Raw genomic sequence first — 23,747 nt, forward strand, 5'->3', positions numbered from 1 at the left:
TTTATATGGCCTGTATACAGACTGCATGCCTAGAGCCTTCAGAGGACAGAAAGTATGGTTGGATCATCTGGAACTGGAGTTATGGGTGATTTTGAATAACCATATGGCTGCTGGGATTGAACTCAGGTCCTTTATAAAATCAGCCCAGGAAACCACAACAGAATAACCCCACGGGTGTCCGGACTGATCTACTCTGGTGACCGGTCTAGTAAATAACCTAGCTGTCATCATAGAGCCTTTGTCCAGTGACTGATGGAGGCAGATGCAGAAATCAACAGCCAGGCAACAGGCTGAGCCACAGGAATCCAGTTGATGAGACACAGGAGAGATTCTGCAGGTGGGGGATGTCAAGATCATGATGGGAGAATGTGCATCATCGGCCACACTAGTGGAAGCCCATGAACTGTGGACTGTGGAGTCCCCATGGAACTGGACTAGGCCCTCTGGATATGGAAGATGGTTGTTTGGATTGAACTATTTGGGAGGCACCCAGGTAGGGGGATCAGGATCTGTCCCTGGTGTATGGGCAGGCTTCTGGGAATCTGGTACCTGTGGTGTGACACCTTGCTCAGCCTTGGTGCAGTGGGAAGGGGCTTGGCCCTGCCTAGGCTCAGTGTGCCAGGCTCTGAGGACTCCCCACGGGAGACTTTGATTAGGGGGATGTGGGGTGGCTTGAGGGAGAGGGTTAGGGGGTGGGAGGAGGGAGGAGGTGAGATCTGTGGTTGGTATGTGGGGTGAGTAGAAAAATTTCTTAATAAAGAAAAATGAAAAAAAAAAAAAGACCATGCACCTCTCTGTGTAAAAGAAAAAAAAATTCAGTCCATGCTCTTAACCACAGAGTTATCTCCCAGCCCCATTTTACACTTATTCTTAAATATGACCTTAATGAATAATGCAAAATTATCAAAAATTATCAAGCATTTGTTAATACAAAACAAACTAAAATCTTTACCTTTCCCTTATCATGGCACTATAGAATACTAAAATAGTAAAACTCAACCAAATCATATATAAAATATATTATATTTACTATACAATAGATATTTACACAGGGTGGTGGTGGCGCATACCTGTAATCCCGGCACTTGAGAGGCAGAGACAGGTGGATCTCTGTGAGTTCAAGGCTAGCCTGGTCTATAAAGCGATTCCAGGACAGCCTCCAAAGCTACAGAGAAACCCTGTCTTGAAAAACCAATATATATATATATATAAATATATATATATTTACTATATATACAATATAAATATATATATATATTTACTATATCTGTCATACGCAATATACTACATATCTATTATATATATATATTACAATAAACAAAAGAAAGACAATGGAAGGTAATTGTGACTGCCAGAAAGCATCTCTAAAAAACCTGTTTGTTAAAATCCTGATTATATGGGACAATTACCCGTGTGTCTACTCATGGTTTTGGAATGATCTGAGTTAAGATATCACTATGTTCTGATTCCTTGTTTTTCTCAAAATTTACATTCAGAAGTCTAATGACTGATATGATGGTATTAGGGGTTAGCAAACTTGAGAGGCAATAAGGTCATGAGTGTGAAGTTCTCAAGAAGGATAACAGTCCCCTCACCACAGAAGCTTTAGAGAGTTCCCATAGCACTAACATCATGTGAGGATACAGGAAGAAGGCTCCATATGTGAATAAAATGCATAGCCTCTGTAACTGAGAAGGATAAATTCTTGTTGCTTCTAGTTATTCAGTTGAAGGTAGTTTGTTGTGAATACCCACAATGGACTGTGGAAATGTAGTTGACATAGTCAATGGATATGGACATTAGGAAATCTACTAAGACTTGAATATAACATGTGAGAGTAATGTGAATAAAAAAAAAAGAAAAGAGAAATGGAGAAAGTTATGTAAAGAAAAGGAAGGAAAGAAAAGAAAAAGGGAAGGGGAAGAAAATGGAAAGAAAGAAAAAGAAGAGAAATGAGAATTCACAGCCCTTGTGGGAATATAGTGAAGGATAACTGTGCCCTTTAAAAAGAATAACAGAAACTATTGTAAGCTAAGAGTAGTGTCTGCTAGGAGAGATTTTAGAAAGCTGACTGTGAAGAAGTGGGCTGTAGTATGAATCTTAACAGGACTTATTAAAAAAATCAAACATGGTGCCAGGTATTGGGGTGAATGCTGGAAGATCAGAGAAGCAGAACAAGCCACAGCCCCTCACCTTGCCAGTTCCTCAGCTCATCCTGTTTCCTCAGACTGGAAGCCTGAATGATTCATCCAGAATGAATCTCAGCTGATCTTTGCTGCTCAAAAGCCTAAAAGCTTAACCAGCTCTAATCCCTGGTCCTCATGCCTTAACTACCTTTCTGCTTTCTGTCATCACTTCCTGGGATTAAAGGCATGAGTCACCATGCCTGGATGTTTCCAGTGTGGATCTGAACTCACAGAGATCTGAATGTCTTTGGAATGCTAGGATTAAAGGTGTGTGTGCCACCATTTTCTGGCCTCTGTATCTAGTGGCTGTTCTGTTCTCTGATACCAGATAAGCTTATTAGGATGCACAATATCACTACAGTAGGCATCATTTAGGAAGTTACAACATCACCTTTGTGTGAAGTGATGCTCCCATGCTTCAAATGTCAGCTCTACCTGTGACAAGACATTATAATATCAGTTGGTTGTTTAATTTTTTGAGATAGGGTCTTACTATGTAGCTCTGGTCTGTCTGAAATTTGCTGTGTAGATCAGGCTAGCCTCCTTAGTACTGGATTAAAAGCAGGTACCACCACACCCAGCAGCAGGATATATTTTGGGGATAGCTTTGATAATACTTAGTGATGCACTAAAAGTCCTAGATTGTGACAAGAGCAATGCCAAGTAAAGCACTATTGATGATCTCTGATCTAAAGAGCATCAGAGACAAAATAAAGATATCATTCTATCAACACACATACTACCGTACCTCTAAATCTCCTTTAATATCTATTTCTTCTTGATGTAAGTTTCACGTCCCTTCTACTATAAAACTTAGCTCTTGTAACAGAATGTCTAATATAAAACACACTTTCAACCTCACATGAAGAGTAAAGGCTCCTTTTATCTCTTTAAATTCCAGTAATGCATCTTGCATTCGCTTATGCTTGTTTTTTATTTCCTTTTTTTCAGTTTTAAAAGTGAAATATGTTCTTCAATCCACTTATGCCTGTGCCTATCACCCCTTCTAAACTGTTGAAAGGAAATCTCAACAATTCTTATATAGCTTTTCTGTTTGGTTATAGGTGATATTTCAGGCTTAGAAACGTTTCATAAAAATAGCCCAAGAGAAACAAACTGTACTTTCCACAAATCATGCAGTCATTAAAGTTCTACCTGTAACCTTCCACTTTGGATTCCTTTTGTTTCTTTCAGGCTGGCTTTTGGTGTCTAAGTAGCATGGCTCTGTCATTTACGTTGAACACTTTGATTTCATTTGAATATTAAATTGCAATGAAAGAAGTCTATTAAATCTCAGGTTGCCCCATTGACTTTGGTTTCACCCATATTGTGTCATGAGACTTGTGTGAGGAAGTATCTGGAAAGGCCTCAGCTGTACTACAGTGCCTCTTGGGAAGAACTCTGAAAATAAAGTAACTGAAGTCAACTGCAGCCCACTTATTTCCCCTTTCTCTATAATCTTGGAAGATTCTGCTCCTCTCTCAAGCAGGCCCAAACTGAAGATACACATAGAAAAGTCCAGCCTCAGCTGTTTCCCTTACTCATGTCTGTGTTGTTACATCTACCAGTCGGAAGGCCTCTCATATCTGCCACCAGCTCCACTAAGAAGGGTCTAGCACGTTCGTTCTAATTTCCATGACAGTTTCTTAGTTGTCTCCCAGTGATCAATAACTGTCAAATAAAACCTTAGGACAACTAAGGCTACCTTAATTCAATCACTTCTATTTAAAATACATATCAGAAACCTGCCAAATACTTACAAAATTTATTATAACTCTCAACATAGTAGAAGAAAGCCATTGAGGGAAAAATAAGAGAGGATTGATATTGCCCATGATTTGCCAATATTCCCAAAATCTTCCCTTTCATTGTAGAGTTTTTTTCCTGGAGCGGGGGATTGATTTAAAAGTTTCAGCAGTCAGAGACTATTACAGGAAACTATGACTGGTCAAAAATGCAGAGAACAACAGACCATGGAGTGCCTAGCCCCAGTGTATGAATCTAAAACTACTCCACCACTTAAGAGTCAGGGAACAGAAAGACTGGAAGGGCCAAAGGACAGAATAGGCTTGCTGTGAGATGGTGTCTCCTAGAAATGACATGGAAATTTCAATAAAATGGTTACCTACAGTTACTTAAGCAATGACAACTCAACAGACTTGCAAACATGGAAGAGGGACTCTCATGGAGCCCCTCCCTTAGACAAAGAGTTATAGGCAATAATCAACTTCTAACTGAAGGAGAACTAGTCTTTCCCAGGTATGAACCCTCTACTAGGTCATCTAATATTAAATAGTCAGCTCTGAAATCATACACATATAACAACACCAAATGCATCTGCCAGGCAGTATTTATATATTTATGCATATATAGAGTAACCAATAATTGAAGAATTAATTTGTAGGATCACTATGCAGAAGGTTGGAGAGAAAAGATGGAGGGGGAAATTATGTAAATATATTTTAATATTAAATTTGGGCAAATAAAAAAGTTAGCTTTACTTAAAAATTTTTATCATAATTCCGTTCTTTATATTTATTACTATTTTATGATTATGTGTATATGTTTGTGTGCTGGAAACTGAAATTGAGCCCTCTGCAAGAGCAGCACATGCTTTGAACTGATGAGCTAGCTATCTCTACAGCCCTCCATGGTTCTCTTTTATTTAAGTATTTTTATTATTTAAGTATCAACTCAAGATGTTGAATTTTTCCATATCCCCTCTTTGAGCCATTTTACATCTCTTTTCTTAGAATTATGACTGCTCTCAGGTCATTGAGGTTAGGTAAAACAGGTAAAGAAATGCAAGTTTACAACTGAAATGTCACTTAAAATAGAAATCCCAGAATACCATTCATAAACTTCTCCATTACCTTTTATATTTACAGGTTTCACATTTAACAACTATGATTGAGTTATCAACAAAATATTCAAGTTTTTTCACACTGAAACTGGAAGAATACTGATATTTATCAAGAAATATGTATTTGAAAATAATTGGAGCTGGGGATTTACAACCATGCCTGAAACAACTTGGATTCATGAAAGATAATATCTGTTCAAAAGATTTCTAAATCCTCTGACAATAAACTAAGCTAATTCAATACTTCTTTGGTTAGTTAAAATTAATAACAGTTTAAATAAAAGACATTCTTGTAGGTAACTGACTGTTCACTATTCAACATATTTGTCATGCTAAAGATGGAAATGGGCTCTTGATAATTGATTATTGACTCTGTGCATATTTGCATACATGCATATGCATACTGGTAAGATTTATCTGCCTAAAACATTTCCTTGATCTCTGGGATTATGTATTTCATTAGAGGACTGAAAAAAAAGTAGGAGAACAAGATATGATTAGCTTGTTCTATTATTTAAAGATTTAATTTTGCTTATACTTGTGTGTGTGTATGTGTGCGCGCGCGCGTGTGTGTGTGTGTGTGTGTGTGTGTGTGTGTGTGTGTACTTACATGTGTGCTGGTAGCTGTAGAGTCCTAAAGGGTGCTCTGGATTCTCTGGAGTTGTAGGAACTTGCAAGCTCTACAACATGGGCCCTGGGGCTGGAAGAGGGGGAACTTGAGTTATTTAAAAGAGCAATTGTTCTCGACTACTGAGCTATTTCTTCAGCCCTTGCTTGCTCTATTATAGTTCACTGACCATAAGACATTACATAGTATGTTTTCAACTATAACTGTCCTCAATTCCTTTCATACTTTGCTATTCAATGTTTCTTTGGGTCATAGGATGAATTTTTATCCAATGATCATTTGCTTTACCAGAGCAAAATTTTAAATTCTATTGTCTGAATTGAAACCTTTTTGCTCTAGCCATAAACCCTGAAAAGAGCATTTCTCTGAAAGTGTCAATACTTACAGCCTAGCAGCTGAAATTCTATGTCATCTGTCTTATAACACTTAACATCCAGAGTACCAGAACAAGTGAAGTTGAACCACTACCCACAGGGATTGTCTTACTTTTCTATTGCTGTGGTAAAACACCATAACCAAGTCAACTTATAAAAGAAAGTATTAAATTAGGCTGATATTTCCAGAGAAGTAGACTCCATGATGGCAGAGGAGAGAGATGACAGGAACAGTTGAGAGCTTACATCTTGAACCATAAGCAGGAGACAGAGATAACACTGGGAATGTCATGAATCTTTTGAAACCCAAAAGTCTGTTCCCAGTGATACGTTTACTCCAACAAATCTATACCTTCTTATTCTTGGCAAATAGTTCCACCAACTGGGGACCAAGTATTCAATCATATGAGACTATGTGACAAGTTACAATTCAAACCATCACATTCACATAGCTAGAGATAGTAGCATACATATACAAACCCAGCACATTGGAAGCAAAGATAGGAGGATTCCTAGATTAAATCAGACTTGCTATGTGATGATACCCTATATAATAAATGAATATTATTATAATGCCTTGAAATTTTGAGTTTTTATGAGCCAGGAGGGGTTCGGATACTACTAATGGAATAATTCAATGTGGATAGAGGTCTTTTATGGGCAGGGTAGTTTCTTGAGCAAATCTTCGGGACTTAAGTGAGTGAAAACATGCTTTAGTGGAAGTTTAGACATTAACAAAATTAAGGAGAGAAATACAAAATCTAGCACATACCTTCATGTGTTTTGCAGTGAAGTTATACTTTGACTTTTAGTGATATTACCTCAAAAATGAATTTTTCTGAATTTCTCTGCAATGCTATGATTCTGTTTTCTCTTGTGAGGGAGAAGACACTGTTTCTACTTGCAAAAGAAGACTATTTCTTAAATTGGTCTGAATTAAATTACTGTCCTTAATTACATAGTGCCAATTGTTTCAGATCATGGAGAAGCACATTTTCAAATTCATGAACACATATTTTTTTTTCTAAACTTAATTTTGTTTTGTTGTTATAATCTTACATATACTCAGATGTGACTTAGAATCCTGAAAAACTCCATCAAATTCATCACTTTATTTTGACTTTCTATTCTTTTCATTGGTGCCACTCTAGATTTTTAAGGGAAGTTACTCAAGTCCAGTTCTCCAGTCAAAAAAAGTATTGTCACATTGAAAAGCTGCTTTCTCATTTTTAACAAATAAAAAAATATGTATTCAAGAACACAGAAATAGAATTTAAAGTAAACAAATTTCTCATTCTTTTTATCATTGGTACTTTCTATTACCTAACAACAGTCATTATAATTAATGTTTGAAAATGAAATTATATTCTATTCTTTAATAAGATGTGAACTCTCATTCTCCCTGACATAAATTTTGACTGTTCTCCAGAATTTGTAGATTCCATTTATTCTTTCCCATGAGCAACGGTGATCAGTGACTCTTAAAATACTTTTTTTAACTTAACCAATTTTTACAGGTTCTTACAAGAGAGGCTTTAATAATCACTTTGGTAAATACTGAAATAAAATGCATTTACAAATTCCCAAAGATTTATCTCTCTCCTTTCCTTTCTGTCTCTCTCGTCATAAAAGTGTGATATTTCACATAGAACATATGCAATGCATTTTCTTAGTGCCTTGCTTAGGAGCCAATTCAAACAGCAAAGGAGGCAATGTCATGAGAAAAAGGAGTCAATGTCTCAGGAAGGGTGAGAGCAGCATCCCTTTGGGACTAGAGACATGGGTCAGAAGTTAAAAGTACTAGTGTTTGGCTCTTAGCAGACAACTGATGGCTTAATAATCATGTGGAACTAGTTCCAAAGGATTTGATACCCTTTTCTGGACTTTGCAGTCACCAGACACATGTATATGTGATGCACATATGAACATACAAAGAAAACACCCACACACATAAATAAATACCTAAAAGAAAAAGAAATAGCAAAATCTTTGGAGCCAGGCAGTTCTTGGTTGCAGTTTTGCTTGCTACAAGCTGAATATATATTCTGTTATAAAAGTAGAGAAAGAGATGACCTGGAGGGATAACATGGTGGTTATGAACAAATACAGCTCTTGCAAAGGATCCTACTTCAGCTCTTAGCATCCACATATGGGACTCACAACCACCTGTAACTCCAGCTCCAGGGGATCTGATGATAAAGTAAGATAGAAAATATTTAATTCAGTTAGATGGTTGTGGAAATAAGTTGAATAAGAAACTGAGTGTATTAATTTACTTTCAGTGTGGATATAAATATTTGTTTTAGAATAAATTTTTTTCTTCTCTAATAATGTCTTTCTCCCTCTCCCCCCACTCGTCTCTCTCTCTCTCTCTCTCTCTCTCTCTCTCTCTCTGTGTGTGTGTGTGTGTGTGTGTGTGTATTCATGTTTCTTCTTTAGAAGTCTCTTGTTAGAGCTTGAATTATAAATTTGATATAAAGACACAGAATAAAATCAAATTTGACTGTAAATTCAAGACAATCTACATTTATATATAAGAAACTCTTCATATACAATTATTACAAGTAAGTCTAAAGAATCCATCCATTACCAGGAAACTTAGGGACTTGTAACCTAATGCAGAATAGTAACTTAACTGGACAGTACTTCTGTCTAACATGCTGCCCATATGACTACAGTTTTGAAGATACCAAAATCGTATCCACAGTAACGAATGCCATAGTGTCAGATAAGGAGTATGTTGGCTCTTCTGTTGCTGTGGCCCTGCACTCCCTGAACAGAAGCAAAGCCAGCTGTGGAACATCGCTTTGGGCCACTCTTTTCATGTAGTTCCCTGTACAACACTGTAAGCCTCTCATAACTGTCTAGTTATGATGGAAGTGGCCAGCATGAGTGAATCCTCAGCTCATTCTTCTTGCTAGTATATACATTTTATTTCCCTTTTAAAATTTGTTCCCCTTATTGTACTTTACTTCAAAATTTTTAGCCAGCTTAATATTATCTTATTAGTGAAACAGCAATACAACTGAAAATCCATGATTTCAGATAAAAAGAAATTTATCTAATTTGTGATTGTGCATCACCCTGTCTGCTTCTTGGCCCTGGGTCTTTATTATGTTAATATCTAGTTGTATGCATGAGATACAATTAAAATTAAAATTGAATAAATCAAAACTAAAAATAAAATAACAGAAGACAAGTTTAGACAATATGAGGCATTTTTGAAAGAAAAAAATAAAAACAGCGACCCCAAACCAATATTGCTAATGTTCTGAATCACCTCAGTATTATTTTGAAAAGACTATTTGTCACAGAAGAAAGTGCCCACAGTATTGCTGAAGATGCAGTCATTATCTGGGTGATGGAGCATAGAGGGAGCTGTTGCCCAAGGCATGGTAATCCATTCGGCATTAGAGTCAAATTTTCCACTGAAACAGAATATTTTCAAAGCCTCACTTCTAAGACCTAAATTCATAGCTAAAATGTGAAGTAAAATGTCAGTGAGGTTGGTATTTTTGGAAGGAAATTATAATAAAAATTATCTCTTGCCTTTTTACTGAGAAAATTTTTCATGGAAAAAAATGTCTTTTATTATCCCAAACAAAATATCTTTAAGAAGATGGAAATAATTCTGCATTGTTTCACATGACATTGCACCCACTTTCATGCTGACTCAATTTATTGAGGAGAACATAACTTTGCCCCATTCTTTAAATTTTAATTATATATACCTATAGAAAATACATAAATTATTTTCAAAGTATTGGCCTATAAAATTATTTGGTGGTGGTTGGGCACTATGTATTTATGATTTAAGTGATATCAGTCAGGGAAATCTTGTTGCAGAAGGTCAAAATCATGGTGATTTATGGCCCCATAATCGCCATAAAAATTCATTACACATAAAAGACAAAGAAACATTTGGCTTGTGACAGAAACTGAAGACAAACAGCATTCTAAAGTAATTGAACATATAATCTGAATTTGTGCCACCTGGTTAGTTGTGAATTAGCCAAGATGAATAATAACATTTCCTAAGAGCGTACCCCATCACTTAGTATTTAAATGTGAACTGTCACATGGATTGACACATTATGTGATACAATTTAAAATAGCTTTTAAACCAGTGTTCTCATGAAAGACCTTTCGAGTGCCCTGTCATAAATATGTATTCCATGATTGTTTGTGGCCATTTCAGCCAGCCCCAAACCCATAATGCTATAAATACTGGTTTAGTCTTGGCCAGTTGGCAAGAGCTAGGATATCATTATTAATGGCTTTGTCTTTAATGTTAGGATTCAAAGGAGAATCTGAGAAGTGTATAGGAAGCTCCTAGAGAAGATGGACATCAACAATGTTTGGAGCCCTGGTGTCCAGGCATTAAGGAAGTTTAAAAGTATCATTTTAAAATAGTCCTTTTGCTTACTTTAGGAGTGCCAGTTGTGGTATCACCGACTGTTAACTTCCTAGGGCAAACGCTTTGTGATGTGGGTTCCACTGTTTTAATATGTATCCTTCTGTGTGCCTAGAAAATGAACAGCTTTAAGCAGTTCATTTTGGTGATTACTGATTAAAGTTCACGGCTTCCTGTTGCATGATCTTGTCTGTGTGTGTGTGTGTGTGTGTGTGTGTGTGTGTGTGTGTGTGTGTGTATTAAAGATAATATTAAATACGAATGTATTATATTATACATCTTATTAAATAATAATATGTACTCTCATTGTTAAACTTAATATTTAAATTCTGGTCTTAGAAATGGGTCATGATACTATGATGAACATTGTCATCTTAATGCCAAAGGTAAAATGTTTTAAATATTTTGTTATCTTATGACTTTTACTTCATTCCTATGTGGCAGAAGAAAACACTCATGGGTGGATGATTTTAGCAATATTGTCAAGTAAGTGAAGGAACATGTTACAATACATGGTCCCATGTTCTATTATTTCCACTAATACAGCCCTTTCAAAACTTTCAGATAAAACATATCATTCACATTCATGTTGTTGGAGAAGATATGAATGAAAATGGAGAGAATATTCAAATCAGAACCACATGTTTAATTGCTACTAAATTCAAGATCTGTTGTTATCAAACAGAATGGCTAAATGGACACACAAAACACACATACGTGTGGTGGTATTGTGTTCCTCAAAATATTGTGCACCCTAATAAACTTATTTGGGGTCAAAGAACAGAAAAGCCACTAGATATAGAGGCCAGAAAAATAGTGGCACACACGCATTTAATCCTAGCATTCCAGAGGCAGAATTCTGCCTGGATCTCTGAGTTCAAGGCCACACTGGAAATACCTAGGCATGGTGACTCATGCCTTTAATCACAGGAACTGATGGCAGGAAGCAGAAAGGTGTATAAGGTGTGAAAAACCAGGAAGTAGAGCTGCTTAAGCTTTCAGGGTTTTGAGCAACAATTTAGTTGAGATTCATTCTGGATGGGGACTCAGAGGCTTCCAGTCTGAGGAAACAGGATCAGCTGAGGAACTGGCAAGGTGAGGTAGCTGTGGCTTGTTTTGCTTCTCTGATCTTCCAGCATTCACCCCAATACCTGGCTCCAGGTCTGTTTTTATTAATAAGAACTTTCAAGATTCATGCTATACATATGTTCTCTGGTTAGCATTTGCTGTTATGGATATGGACAGAAATAATTTTGAGAAGATGAATGGTATTTTAACAGGTTGAAAGGATATATGTGAAGTGAATGAATAAAGAACAAAATAAAACTAATTATAAAATGGGAAGTATTAAACATGAAATAAATACTACTTTGTAAACAAAATGAAAAGAATGAGAAGAAAATAGATCAAGAAAAAAATGACTCACAGTGGGTTTTAATGTTGTGGTCAAACCTGGGACCTTGAAGACACAGATTTCTACTACACAATATCTAATCCTTTCTCACATAGATTTCGATAATATGCAAACCTTTACAAAAAAGATCATTAGTGATATATAACAAAAGTACATACTATCTCAATTTCTAGCTGTTTACTTTGAAGATAGACATTCACTATAAAACAGGATATAAGAACCAGGCTATTCACTGCAGTGATATTTTACACCTCAATTTAAAGAAAGCAGCCTTAGTGCTCCACTGCAGGATGTGGTTGGGGGAAATATAACTGCATGAATGGAAGAAGAGAAAGCTGCCCTCTGGCCTTCACTCACAACACTGTACATACATGTGTAAACACAAACACACAGTAATAATGATACATTTCAAAAACATTTTTAATTTGTTGACACATTTGTAAGATTGTGAACACTAGAGGATATCACTGAATTGGACTGATAAAGACACATAATAAGAAAAGAGAGCATAATGCAAGTAGTGGATTTAACAAAGAAAAGAAATGAGAGTATATTTAAGAGCATGACTTTCTTTTTCTTCCAAAGAGACTCATCAGTAAACTAGAAGCCAATAAAATGGCTGCCTGTGGGAACGGTGAGTGGGTAGGACTAGGAGCAGGACTCTTCTGAGCAAATGCTTAGATATTGATAAGGAGTCAGGCATCTCATCATGAATGAATACTGCTAAAACTATGGATGAGCCAAAATGAGAAGAAAAAGAAAAAAGTCTCTTGTGCTGTATTTTAACTACAAGTGCAATTTTATATATTCCATAATTAATTAACTTAAATTGCCTAGAAATAGTCAACTTGCAAGTGCAGTAAATTCTCAGACATTGGTTATGAAATACCATTGTCCAGGAGGACAGTGTGACAGGGATAGGAGGGGAATATGAGAAGGTGGGGAAAGGAAAGTAATCAGAGTGCAATATTAATATATGCATGTGTTATATTAATATGGAGCTCCACGAACAATGGGCAGAGGCCAGGGCCTCATTAGAGACAGCACACAAGGAGCCTGTCCTGGGAAATTGTGCAAACAAAGAAAAGAGGGTGAGAGTGAATGAAGGGTAAATTAAATAGATATGTTAAAAAGAATTTAGATTTTCAAATCATTGAAAAATAATATAATAGACTATACTACATAAAATTTACTGGTAGTAATCTTCAGGAACATTCAAAAACTCAAAAGTAAAGAATAAAATATCAAAGAGAAGAAAGTAGTGGAAGATGATAGCCTCTATACCTAGCTAAAACATATAGAATTATATAGATTAATACTTTGCAAACACAAATATGAAAGTTGTTTAGCCAGGGGTTGTCAAAGGATGCCAAATATTTTGGGTGGAGATTGTTGAGTTAACCCAGAATTTAAGCTTCATTAAAAGCAGATCCCATTCATTTGTTGTTATTAATAATGTTGAAAGAGGCCATTCCACACAAAAGTTTTAACAGTCACCATTTTAATAATCACTAGGTCACAGGCATCTTCACTTTACTGAAAAATATTACATACACTGATGAGATGGTGGGAACACAATATTTTAATCTAGACCATTAGATTGTAATTTCTCTCCCAGTGAAATAATATGTAAGAAGTATCTAAAATAAATGGTATGGAGCCATAAAGATAAAATCTGAGCATCTTCAACGAACTGAGAGACCAGCCAACAGTCAATGTAATCGTAACAGACTGAATGAAGTGGAAAATGAGTGAGGTCACTAGGAACCAAGTCACATAAATCAGTTCACAAATAATACCTGTGCTACTAAGTTGTCTGTTATGATAACAAAATTCCAAAAGTAACCACTGTCAAAAAAGAAATTTTGTTTTTAAAGTTGGCAGTTGCAACCCATGATGAAACGGTCCTCTGCTTTGGGGCTCTCATGAAAAAGCATACCATGATAGACATATGATAGGATAACATGATACCTCATGCCCAGGAAGCAAAAGAGAGGAAGAGAGCAGGCTGCAACATTTTTCTACAGGTCACAACAACAGCAACATAAAATTCCTCCGCTTCTCTATCCAGGGACCTTCATGAAAAAGCCAAGATCTAGACCTGAGCAGTGTGATAAGGAATTTCAAAGTAAAGAAAACTCATGGGAAAAGAGGATTCCTGCACATAATAATTCACATCATCAAGATAGTGGTATTCTAGTTCTACTGAGAAGGGAAAATTAGACACTACCATTTCTTAAAACATTTGTTCTGTATAGATAAACATCTCTAATCAACTAGTGGGTGCTTTGAGAGCCATGAAGGTGTATGGAAAAAAATCTTAAATGAGACCATTTACTCAAATCACAATAGAAACTGAGGTACAATAATGTGTTCTAAAATTAAATAATGTTTGTCACTAACCAAGGCCTCTGACTCTGTATCAGCAATTAAATATTTCAACTGAGTCATCTTCACTATCAGTAACTATTACGTTTTTTATGTATTTGAATTGTATCATAGGAGAAAAATTGTATGTGACAGACTTGAGTAAACTTTAATATATAGCCACTGTCCCTTGAAAGGCAGAGAGATGGTAGCAGGCCTTTGAAGGCCATATTTCACCAGGCTTTTCTTGTTTGCTAGTACAGGCATTTGGGAGCTGCTAGCAGGGGAGGAATAGAAAATTCTCTGAAAATGCTTAATTTCATTTTCAATTTAAGTAGCCAGAGTTGAGTCAAAGAAATAGTCCCTGGAGTGAAATTTTACAGCTGAGAAATTCCTTCAAATCTTTCCCATTCTGCTGCTAACGTTCCTTAAAGCAAGAAACAGGCATCTTGGTTCTTTTTTTTTGTTTTTTTGTTTTTTTTTTGCCACATCTAAGGGAAAAAAATCCTCTTGATGCTCCCTCTTGTCTGCATTTAATAACATCTCTATTAAGGGTCCTAATGGTGCTCTCAAAACCAGATGGACATGCTGGTCCATTTTTGAGGGTTTCTTTAAGCCAACATCTCTCACTTTTCCAGTGGTGTTTTCAATAGAAGCCAAGAGGGACTCCACAGCTAGATCACAGTGGAATATATGGGCTCATGAGTTCACTACAAATTCAAGCTCTTTGAAAGAAAACATGAAAAATCCAGAAGAATGAGGAAAATGATGATACAATGCCTCTAGCTGAAAATTGAACAAGAATTAAAATATCACACACCCTTAGGACCCCACATCCTACTTTTGAAGATGCAGCTAAGCTAATAAAGGTAGTCATGTCTGGAAATAAGACTACCAGACAGTCAGAAACATCATTACAGAACAAACCATAAACCCTTCAGGAGATAACACTTGAACAGATTTAACATCTAGATAGATAGGGTGGTTTACAATAGTCAAATTTAGAATTGTGGTGTTGCCCATATATTATATTTTTAAAGTGCTCATTCTTGCCTTGTGTCAGAAACAGAGAATGATATTCTATATTGAATTAGTGTTTCTAATCTGTTCTATGAATCAAAAGAGAAATTCCTAATTAAACCCAGAAAGTTCTGGGCTTTTCATTTACCTTCTAAAACCTAACAAATCTGAGATGCTGATTTACCATCCTGACAAGGAATTCCAATTCACTACATTGACTGGTACATGCTTAGCTTGTCACAGTGGTTGCATTGTTTTGAGCTTTCTTGAAATTGTTGTCTGAAAACCTTGTGTGAAGTATTCTTAGTCCTCTGACCAGAACGTTCTCTAAGTGAAGGTTGTTGCTGCCTTTGGAAAGGATGAGTTCTTCACAATGTCATGGTCATACAATCACAGTCTTTGTAAGAGTACTAAGTCTTGAGAAAGAAAAACATACTATGTAAAAGACTCGAGAAGACCCTTATCACTTCATAAAATCCTGTGTTAGCACAAATATCAGTAGTCCCAACATTTTGGAGTTGGAGGCAGGAGGATCAAGGGTTCAAGGTCACCCCTCTCCATAGAAAGTTGGAGGACAGCCTGCAATAGATGAGATGCTGCTTCAAAAGAAATACATAAAGGAAAGAGTCTCTGACTTTAGATTGTTGGCAGGAGCTACTGCTTATTTTATTCTTAAGGGCAAAGATTTTCTTCCCAAGGAATGAAACCAAAAGACAAACAAATAAACTTAATTATATTAAGAACTAAAATTTGGGACTTGTATTATCTTGGTCTTCAACACTGAAAAACAAACAAACAAAAATGCTAAAGAATTTACTCTTAAATAAATTTAGACAGATGTAGTGGTGAATGTATGTAATCCCAACATTCAACAATAGGAGAGCAGAGATAGGATGACTGCTAGTTTGAGACCATCCTGAGCTATGAAGTATATTTCAGGCCTGCTTTAGCTACATTGCATGACTCTGTGTCTCAAAAAGCAAAGGGTGGGGTTGGGGAAATGGTTCACTTGCTACAGTGGTAATTTTCTTACTCTGCAAGCATGATGACCTGGTGTTAGGAACTCATGGAAAAATTTGGGCATTCTGGCACATGCTTGTGACTCCAGCACTGGAGAGATTGAGACAGGAAATCCCTGGGCTCACCTGAAAGACAGTCTAGACAAATCAGTTGTTCCTCAGGACTTTAAGAGTCTCTGTGTCACAAATCAAGATGGATTACTACTGAAGTTAAAATATGGCTTTCACATACATATCCATGCACTTACAAACACAGAGAGAGGGTGTTGGGTGGGACACACACACACACACACACACACACACACACACACACAGAGACAGAGACAGAGACAGAGACAGAGACAGAGAGCGCATAACAGTTGAGAGTCTAAAAATATTGGTATGTTTATCCCATTGTACCACACATTTGAGAACTACTGGCAATGATTATCATTTAAGACTAGATGACAGATTAAGACATTTTTCAATTATTCTTCTGTGTTAAAAATGCACACTTTGGCTCCAAGACTTTTTCCTAATTCATTAATTATTTTTCAGATTTTCTGTATTGGAGAAGGCCATGTCCAATCCAGAATCCCAGAACTCCAGTGAACATCAAAGTGAGCCACAGGTGTAACCCACTAACTAGTAGCTTGGATACTGTATGTTTTCTAGCATCTTAAAAATCCTCATTTCTGAAGCCTATTCTCCACCATTTGATATGATGCTTGAAATGCCACATTGCAATTCATTTCCCATAGGCTGATTTATTTTTACTCTCCAACAAGTTCTCTATTAAAATGGAGATATGTCTGGAAAATTAACACCTAAGGTTATTTTCTTAAAATCAACCAACATTTTGAGAGGTTCAGAGCAAGATTTGGTAACTATGGAGCAAAGAATAGTGCTTGCACTAAAAAATAAATAGCTGAAACAAAGGAGAAAGAAAGTAAATTGGAGGTGATGACCATAAAAGACACATTTACTACACTATATGAGGACACCACTGTGAAACAGGACCAAAATTAAGGAAGTGAGCACATCCAGCTTTAAATCCCTATCTGAGTGTTGTACTTGTTACATCTCTGAAGCAAATGAGATTTCTGTTGGAAATAAAGATAAGACAGCCTCATGTTGTACCTCCTTACTTCCATGATGAATACCCTTCACATGCTAAGTACTCTGATGTCTGTTCCTATGTGTTTAATTCTGTCCTCTTGAGTTTCTATACCATAGTGGTAGATGAGTAATACAGACGTATACCTGGTAAAAGTGCTGAGAATAAATACTGCTGCATGCTAAACCCTAAATGGGATGTCTCTATCAGCCCCTTGGGGTCCATGGGACATGGCTGAAGAGGAAACAGAAAGAATGTCAGAGCTAGAGGATGGAAGCAAATTGTATGAAATGTCTTCTGGATATGAAGTAGCCATTGCATTCCTGAACTCACAATGCAGTTCTGAGAATCTGCACCAGGCTTGCACAAGAGTAAGCCTATCAACATTCCATCATGGGTGAGGGAGGAGTTTATAAAACCCTGCCTCAGGTGGGGAGCCACTGTGAGTTAATCACTTCTGAAGAAGGGGAGTCATTTTCTTCCATTGTATAGCAGCTGGTAAGTTGCACACCCTCCATTAAATAGCCCTAAACCCATACTTATGCTAGAAATTCTGTTTAACCTCAGTGAGTCATTAAAAAACTAAGGAAGAGACTTTCAAAGAATGTGTTCAGTAGAATGAGAATAATAAAGAATAATGTGGGGAAGGAATGTGAGGAAATATAGGTGAATTGTTAAAAAATACATTTTTAAAAGTTTAATAAAATAAATTTATTATTACAAACTTTTCTTTTAAGAAGTATATAAGAATTTGTATCATATTAGTAACACTTTACTGTGATATACAGCTATAAGATTGCTAATCTTATAGAGAATCAAAAGAGCTATTGCTAAGCCCTAGTTGGATCACAACATGCACAAGTAACTCATTCAAACTCTAGTTCCTGCCTTAGTTAAAGGAGATGAAGTTCTCCTTAGCCGGCCTTGGCAATAGCTCTAAGTGCTCAGGAAAGTGCTTTTCTGGAAAACACATGGGTATAGGCTGTTTGTTTTTTAACAATTAGAACCTCCAATTCTCTGAACACTGTAGAGCTAGAACAATAGACCCAAGCTTAACAGAAAAACTAGAGGAAAAATTATTAAAACCAATCTGAAAAACAATACATTGAGAAGAATGCAATTCCTTCAGTTATAAAGTGAATGTATATGCACCCCCTCCCTCAGAATTCCTATATTGAAAGTCTTCAACCACTGTAATGATATCAGGAGATGAGGCCTTCAGAAAAGAAAGAGAATGATTGTTAAATTGGACTGTCAACTTGACTGTATTAAGAAATCCCTAAGAGATCAATAAAGTATAACTGGGTGTGTCTGTAGTGATGATTCCAAGAAGAATTGTACACTGAGGGCTCTGATAGAATCAACAAGTTAATCTCTCAATGTGCTCATAATACAATGATATTATTAGTAGTTGTGGCAGATAATAGGTGAGTACTGGTTGTATACATGGGTCACTGGGGACTTGTATTGGGCTTTTTATCTAACCCTATCCTTTAAGTAGATCTTTTTTTTTCACTGAGTCCTTGTGAACTGATCTACCACACAATGCCCTACTCGTCAAGATGCCCTAAAGCCTCTGAAATCATAATCCCCCTCAATAAGCACTCCCTCCTTCCCACACTATTCTTCCCAGTTATGTAGTCACAGCTATGCAAGAGAGTTGAAATACTAAAATCCAGGCTCTAGCATCCTGTTCAGTGCTAAACTCCATAGTGAAGAACAAGGCAAGAAAGTGTTTCCTGTAAATTTCCATTCAATGTTTTATTTAAATCCACACAAGAAATATAGAGAATAATAGTTAAGAAAAAATCCATAATGGAAATGTCTCTACTTGTAAAGGACATGATCATATATAAGGAGACAATTGGAAAACTAGTAAATGAATGTGGCAGGGTTCCCAGGTCAGTGTTCAACACACACAAATTCAAGTTTGATTTAGAAGGTAGCAATGGACAATCCAAAATAGAACTCAAGAAATTCTTTTTACAATAGAACAAAAAGGAAATATATAGAAACAACTTTAGACTGAAAGGCATTAATACAAACTTAATTGTTAATTATTATAAAAAATGTTAAATTTTTTCTCCTTTTTTATTTATTATATTTGTGTTTTAATTTTACACATCAGCCATGGGTTCCCCCTGTCCTCCCCCCTCTTGCCCCCACTCCCACCTTGCCCTCAGCCCCTCCCCTCCATTCCCATCTCCTCCAGGGCCAAGACTCCCCTGGGGATTCAATTCAACCTGGTGGATTCAATACAGGCAGGTCCAGTCACCTCCTTCCAGGCTGAGCCAAGTGTCCCTGTGTAAGCCCAAGCTTCCAAACAGCCAGCTCATGCACTAAGGACAGGTCCGAGTACCACTGCCTGGGTGCCTCCAAAACAGTTCAAGCTATTCAATTGTCTCACTTATCCAGAAGGCCTGATCCAGTAGGAGCTCCACAGCTTTTGGTTCATAGTTCATGTGTTTCAATTAATTTGGCTATTTGTCCCTGTGCTTTTCCAATCTTAGTCTCAACAATTCACACTCTTACAGTCCCTCCTCTTTCTCAACAATTGGACTCCTGGAGCTCCACCTGGGGCCTGGCTGAGGATCTCTGCATCCACTTCCATCAATTATTGGATGAGAGTTCCAGCATGACTATTAGGGTGTTTGGCCATCTGATCACCAGACTAGGTCAGTTTGGGCTTTCTCTCGACCATCACTAGTAGTCTACAGTGGAGGTATCATTGTGGATTTCTGGGGACCTCTCTAGTACTTTGCTTCTTCCTGTTCTCATGTGATCTTCATTTATCATGGTCTCTTAATCCTTATTCTCCCTTTCTGTTCTTGATCCACCTGGGATCTCCTGCTCCCCTAAGCTCTCTTTCCCTCAAACCTTGCCCTTCATTACGCCCACTCACATCTAGGTTGTTCATGTAAATTTCATCCATTTCTCTGTCATTGGGTGATCCTTGTGTCTTTCCTAGGGTTCTGTTTTCTAGGTAGCCTCGCTGGAGTTGTATAGCAGTCTAGTCATTTTTGTTTTATATCTAGTATTCTACTATGAGTGAATACAAACCATGTTTGTCTTTCTGAGTCTGGGTTACCTCACTCAGGATGATTTTTTCTAGATCCATCCATTTGCCTGCAAACCTTATGATGTCATTGTTTTTCTCTGCTGAGTAGTACTCCATTGTGTATATGTACCATATTTTCTTTAAGGACCTATATGACAAGAACTTTAAGTCCCTGAATAAAGAAATTGAAGAAGATGTCAGAAAATGGAAAGATCACCCATGCTCATGGATAGGCAGGATTAATATAGTAAAAATGGCTATCTTACCAAAAGCAATCTACAGATTCAACACAATCCCCATCAAATCACCAACACAATTCTTCACAGACCTGGAAAGAATAATACTCAACTTCATGTGCAAAAAGAAAAACAAACAAAAAAAATCAGAATAGCCAAAAGAATCCTGTACAATACAACAACCTCTTGAGGCATCACAATCCCCGACCTCAAGCTCTACTATACAGCTACCATAATAAAAACAACTTGGTACTGGCATAGAAACCAACATGTGGACCAAGAGAATCGAATTAAAGACCCTGGCATTAATCTGCACACCTAAGAACATATAATTTTTGACAAAGAAGCCAAAAATGTACAATGGAAAAATGAGCATCCTCAAAAACTGGTGCTGGCATAACTGGATGTCAACTTGTAGAAGGTTGCAAATAGATCCATATCTGTCACCATGCACAAAACTTAAGTCCAAGTGGATCAAAGACCTCAACATAAATCCAGTCAATCTGAACCTGATAGAAGAGAAAGTAGGAAGTAGTCTTGAACACATTGGCATAGGAGATCACTTTCTAAATACAACACCAGTAGCACAGACACTGAGAGAAACAATCAATCAATGGGACCTGTTGAAACTGAGAAGCTTTTGTAGAGCAAAGGACATGGTCAACAAGACAAAGTGACAGCCTACAGAATGGGAAAAGGTCTTCACCAACTCCACATCTGACAGAGGGCTGATATCCAGAATATATAAAGAACTAAAGAAATTAGACATCAAAATGACCCAACAGTCCAATTAAGAAATAGGCTATAGAACTAAACAGAGAATTCTCAACAGAGAAAGTTCAAATGGCTGAAAGACATTAAAGGAATTGCTCAACATCCTTAATTATCCGGGAAATGCAAATCAAAATGACTCTGAGATACCACCTTACACCTGTTAGAATGGCTAAGATAAAAAACACAGAAGCCAGCTTATGCTGGATAGGATGTGGTACAAGGGGAACTCTCCTTCACTGCTGGTGGGAATGCAAGCTTGTTCAGCCACTTTGGAAATCAATATGGCACTTCCTTAGAAAATTGGGAATCCATCTCCCCCAAGACCTAGCTGTAGCACTCTTGGGCACATACCTAAGGAATGCTCAATCATACTACAAGGACCTTTGCCCAGCTATGTTCATATCAGCATTGTTTGTAATAGCCAAAACCTGGAAACAACCTAGATGCCCTTCAACTGAAAAATGTTAAAATTTTAAAAAGCATAGATTGGCACCTCATAATTTTGGATTGGAAGACAAGTTAAAGGAGCCTATATTTCACAAATTGACTTCCAGACTCAATGTAATTCCTATCAAAATCTAAAGTTTCTTTATAAAAATGGAATTTTATAAGAAATGTTTAAGATTTATATGAAAATGAGAGAAATTAAGAAAAACCAATACAATCCTTAAAAAGAGCAAATTGGATATCTTATACTTGGTGACCATACAATTTAATGAATATTTTAAGTAATTAATATGGTGTGATGGTGAAGTATGGGCACAAAGAAATGGAAGTTAGTTTTTAGAGAATTGGCTTTTAATTAATTATCAAGTGACTTTGTATAAGAGTGTTGAGAAAATTCAACAGAAAAGAGCAGCTATTTGAAGAGATATTGCTGTGAAAATTGAATATCATATATGAAATAATAGCGAGTCTTCCTTAATTTCACCATATATAAAAATAAACTCAAAATGATTCAGTGACAAAAATATAAGTGTTAACTAAAAGTCTTAAATTGAAGTGTGTTTTTTCTTTCCTGTGATGATTTTTCTTAGACATGATATCAAAACTCAAACAGTAAAAGGAGACAGGCACATTATGATTACCCACCAAAATTATCATATTTTGTACTTCAATAACATATGTACTCACTCATAGGAGGATACTAGATGTAAAACAAAGATGACTAGACTGCTACACAACTCCAGGGAGGCTACCTAGAAAATGGGACTCTAGGAAAGACACGGGGATCACCCAATGACAGAGAAATGGATGAGATCTACATGAACAACCTGGATGACAGTGGGAGTAATGAGGGCAAGGTTTGAGGGAAAGAAAGCTTAGGGGAGCAGGAGATCCCAGCTGGATCAAGAACAGAAAGGGAGAACAAGGAATAACAGACCATTATAAATGAAGACCACATGAGAACAGGAATAGGCAGAGTGCTGGAGAGGTCCCCAGAAATCCACAAGTATACATCCTCTGTAGACTGCTGGCAATTGTCAAGAGAAAGCTTGATCTGACCTAGTCTGGTGATCAGATGGCCAAACACCCTAACAGTCGGGCTGGAACGCTCATCCAATAAGTGATGGAAGTGGATGCAGAGATGCTCCCCAGGTGGAGCTCCAGGTCTCCAATTGTTGAGAAAGAGGAGGGACTGTAAGAGTGTGAATTGTTGAGACCAAGACTGCAAAAAGCACAGGGAGAAATAGCCAAACGAATGGAAGCACATGAATTGTGAACCAATGGCTGTGGAGCCCCCAACTGGATCAGGCCCTCTGGATAAGTGAGACAATTGAATAGCTTGAACTGTTTGGGAGGCACCCAGGCTATGGGACCAGGACCTATCTTTAGTGCATGAGCTGGCTGTTTGGAAGCTTGGGCTTACACAGGGACACTGCTCAGCCTGGAAGGAGAGGATTGGACCTGCCTGTACTGAATCCACCAGGTTTAAATGAATTCCCAGGGGAGTCTTGGCCCTGGAGGAGATGGGAATGGAGGGGAGGGGCTGGGAGGAAGGTGGGATTGGGGGCGGGAGGAGGGAGGACAGGGGAACCCATGGCTGATGTGTAAAATTAAAACACAAATATAATAATAATAATAAAAAGAAAAAGAAAAAAAGAAAATGAAAAGAACTCTTGAAGTAGGTAAACATAGTTGACAATCATGTTTGTAGAAGAAAATTATATACAGATTATATGAAAATATCTTTTTTATATATGAAAATATCTTACAGTTCAATAACAAAATGAAAACTCCTTAGCAGTAACAAAGTTAAAATGAGTGCATTAAAATGGACGTTAATCTGCCATGACC

Source organism: Onychomys torridus, chromosome 5 (assembly GCF_903995425.1).
Source record: "Onychomys torridus chromosome 5, mOncTor1.1, whole genome shotgun sequence".
Lineage (NCBI taxonomy): Eukaryota > Metazoa > Chordata > Mammalia > Rodentia > Cricetidae > Onychomys > Onychomys torridus.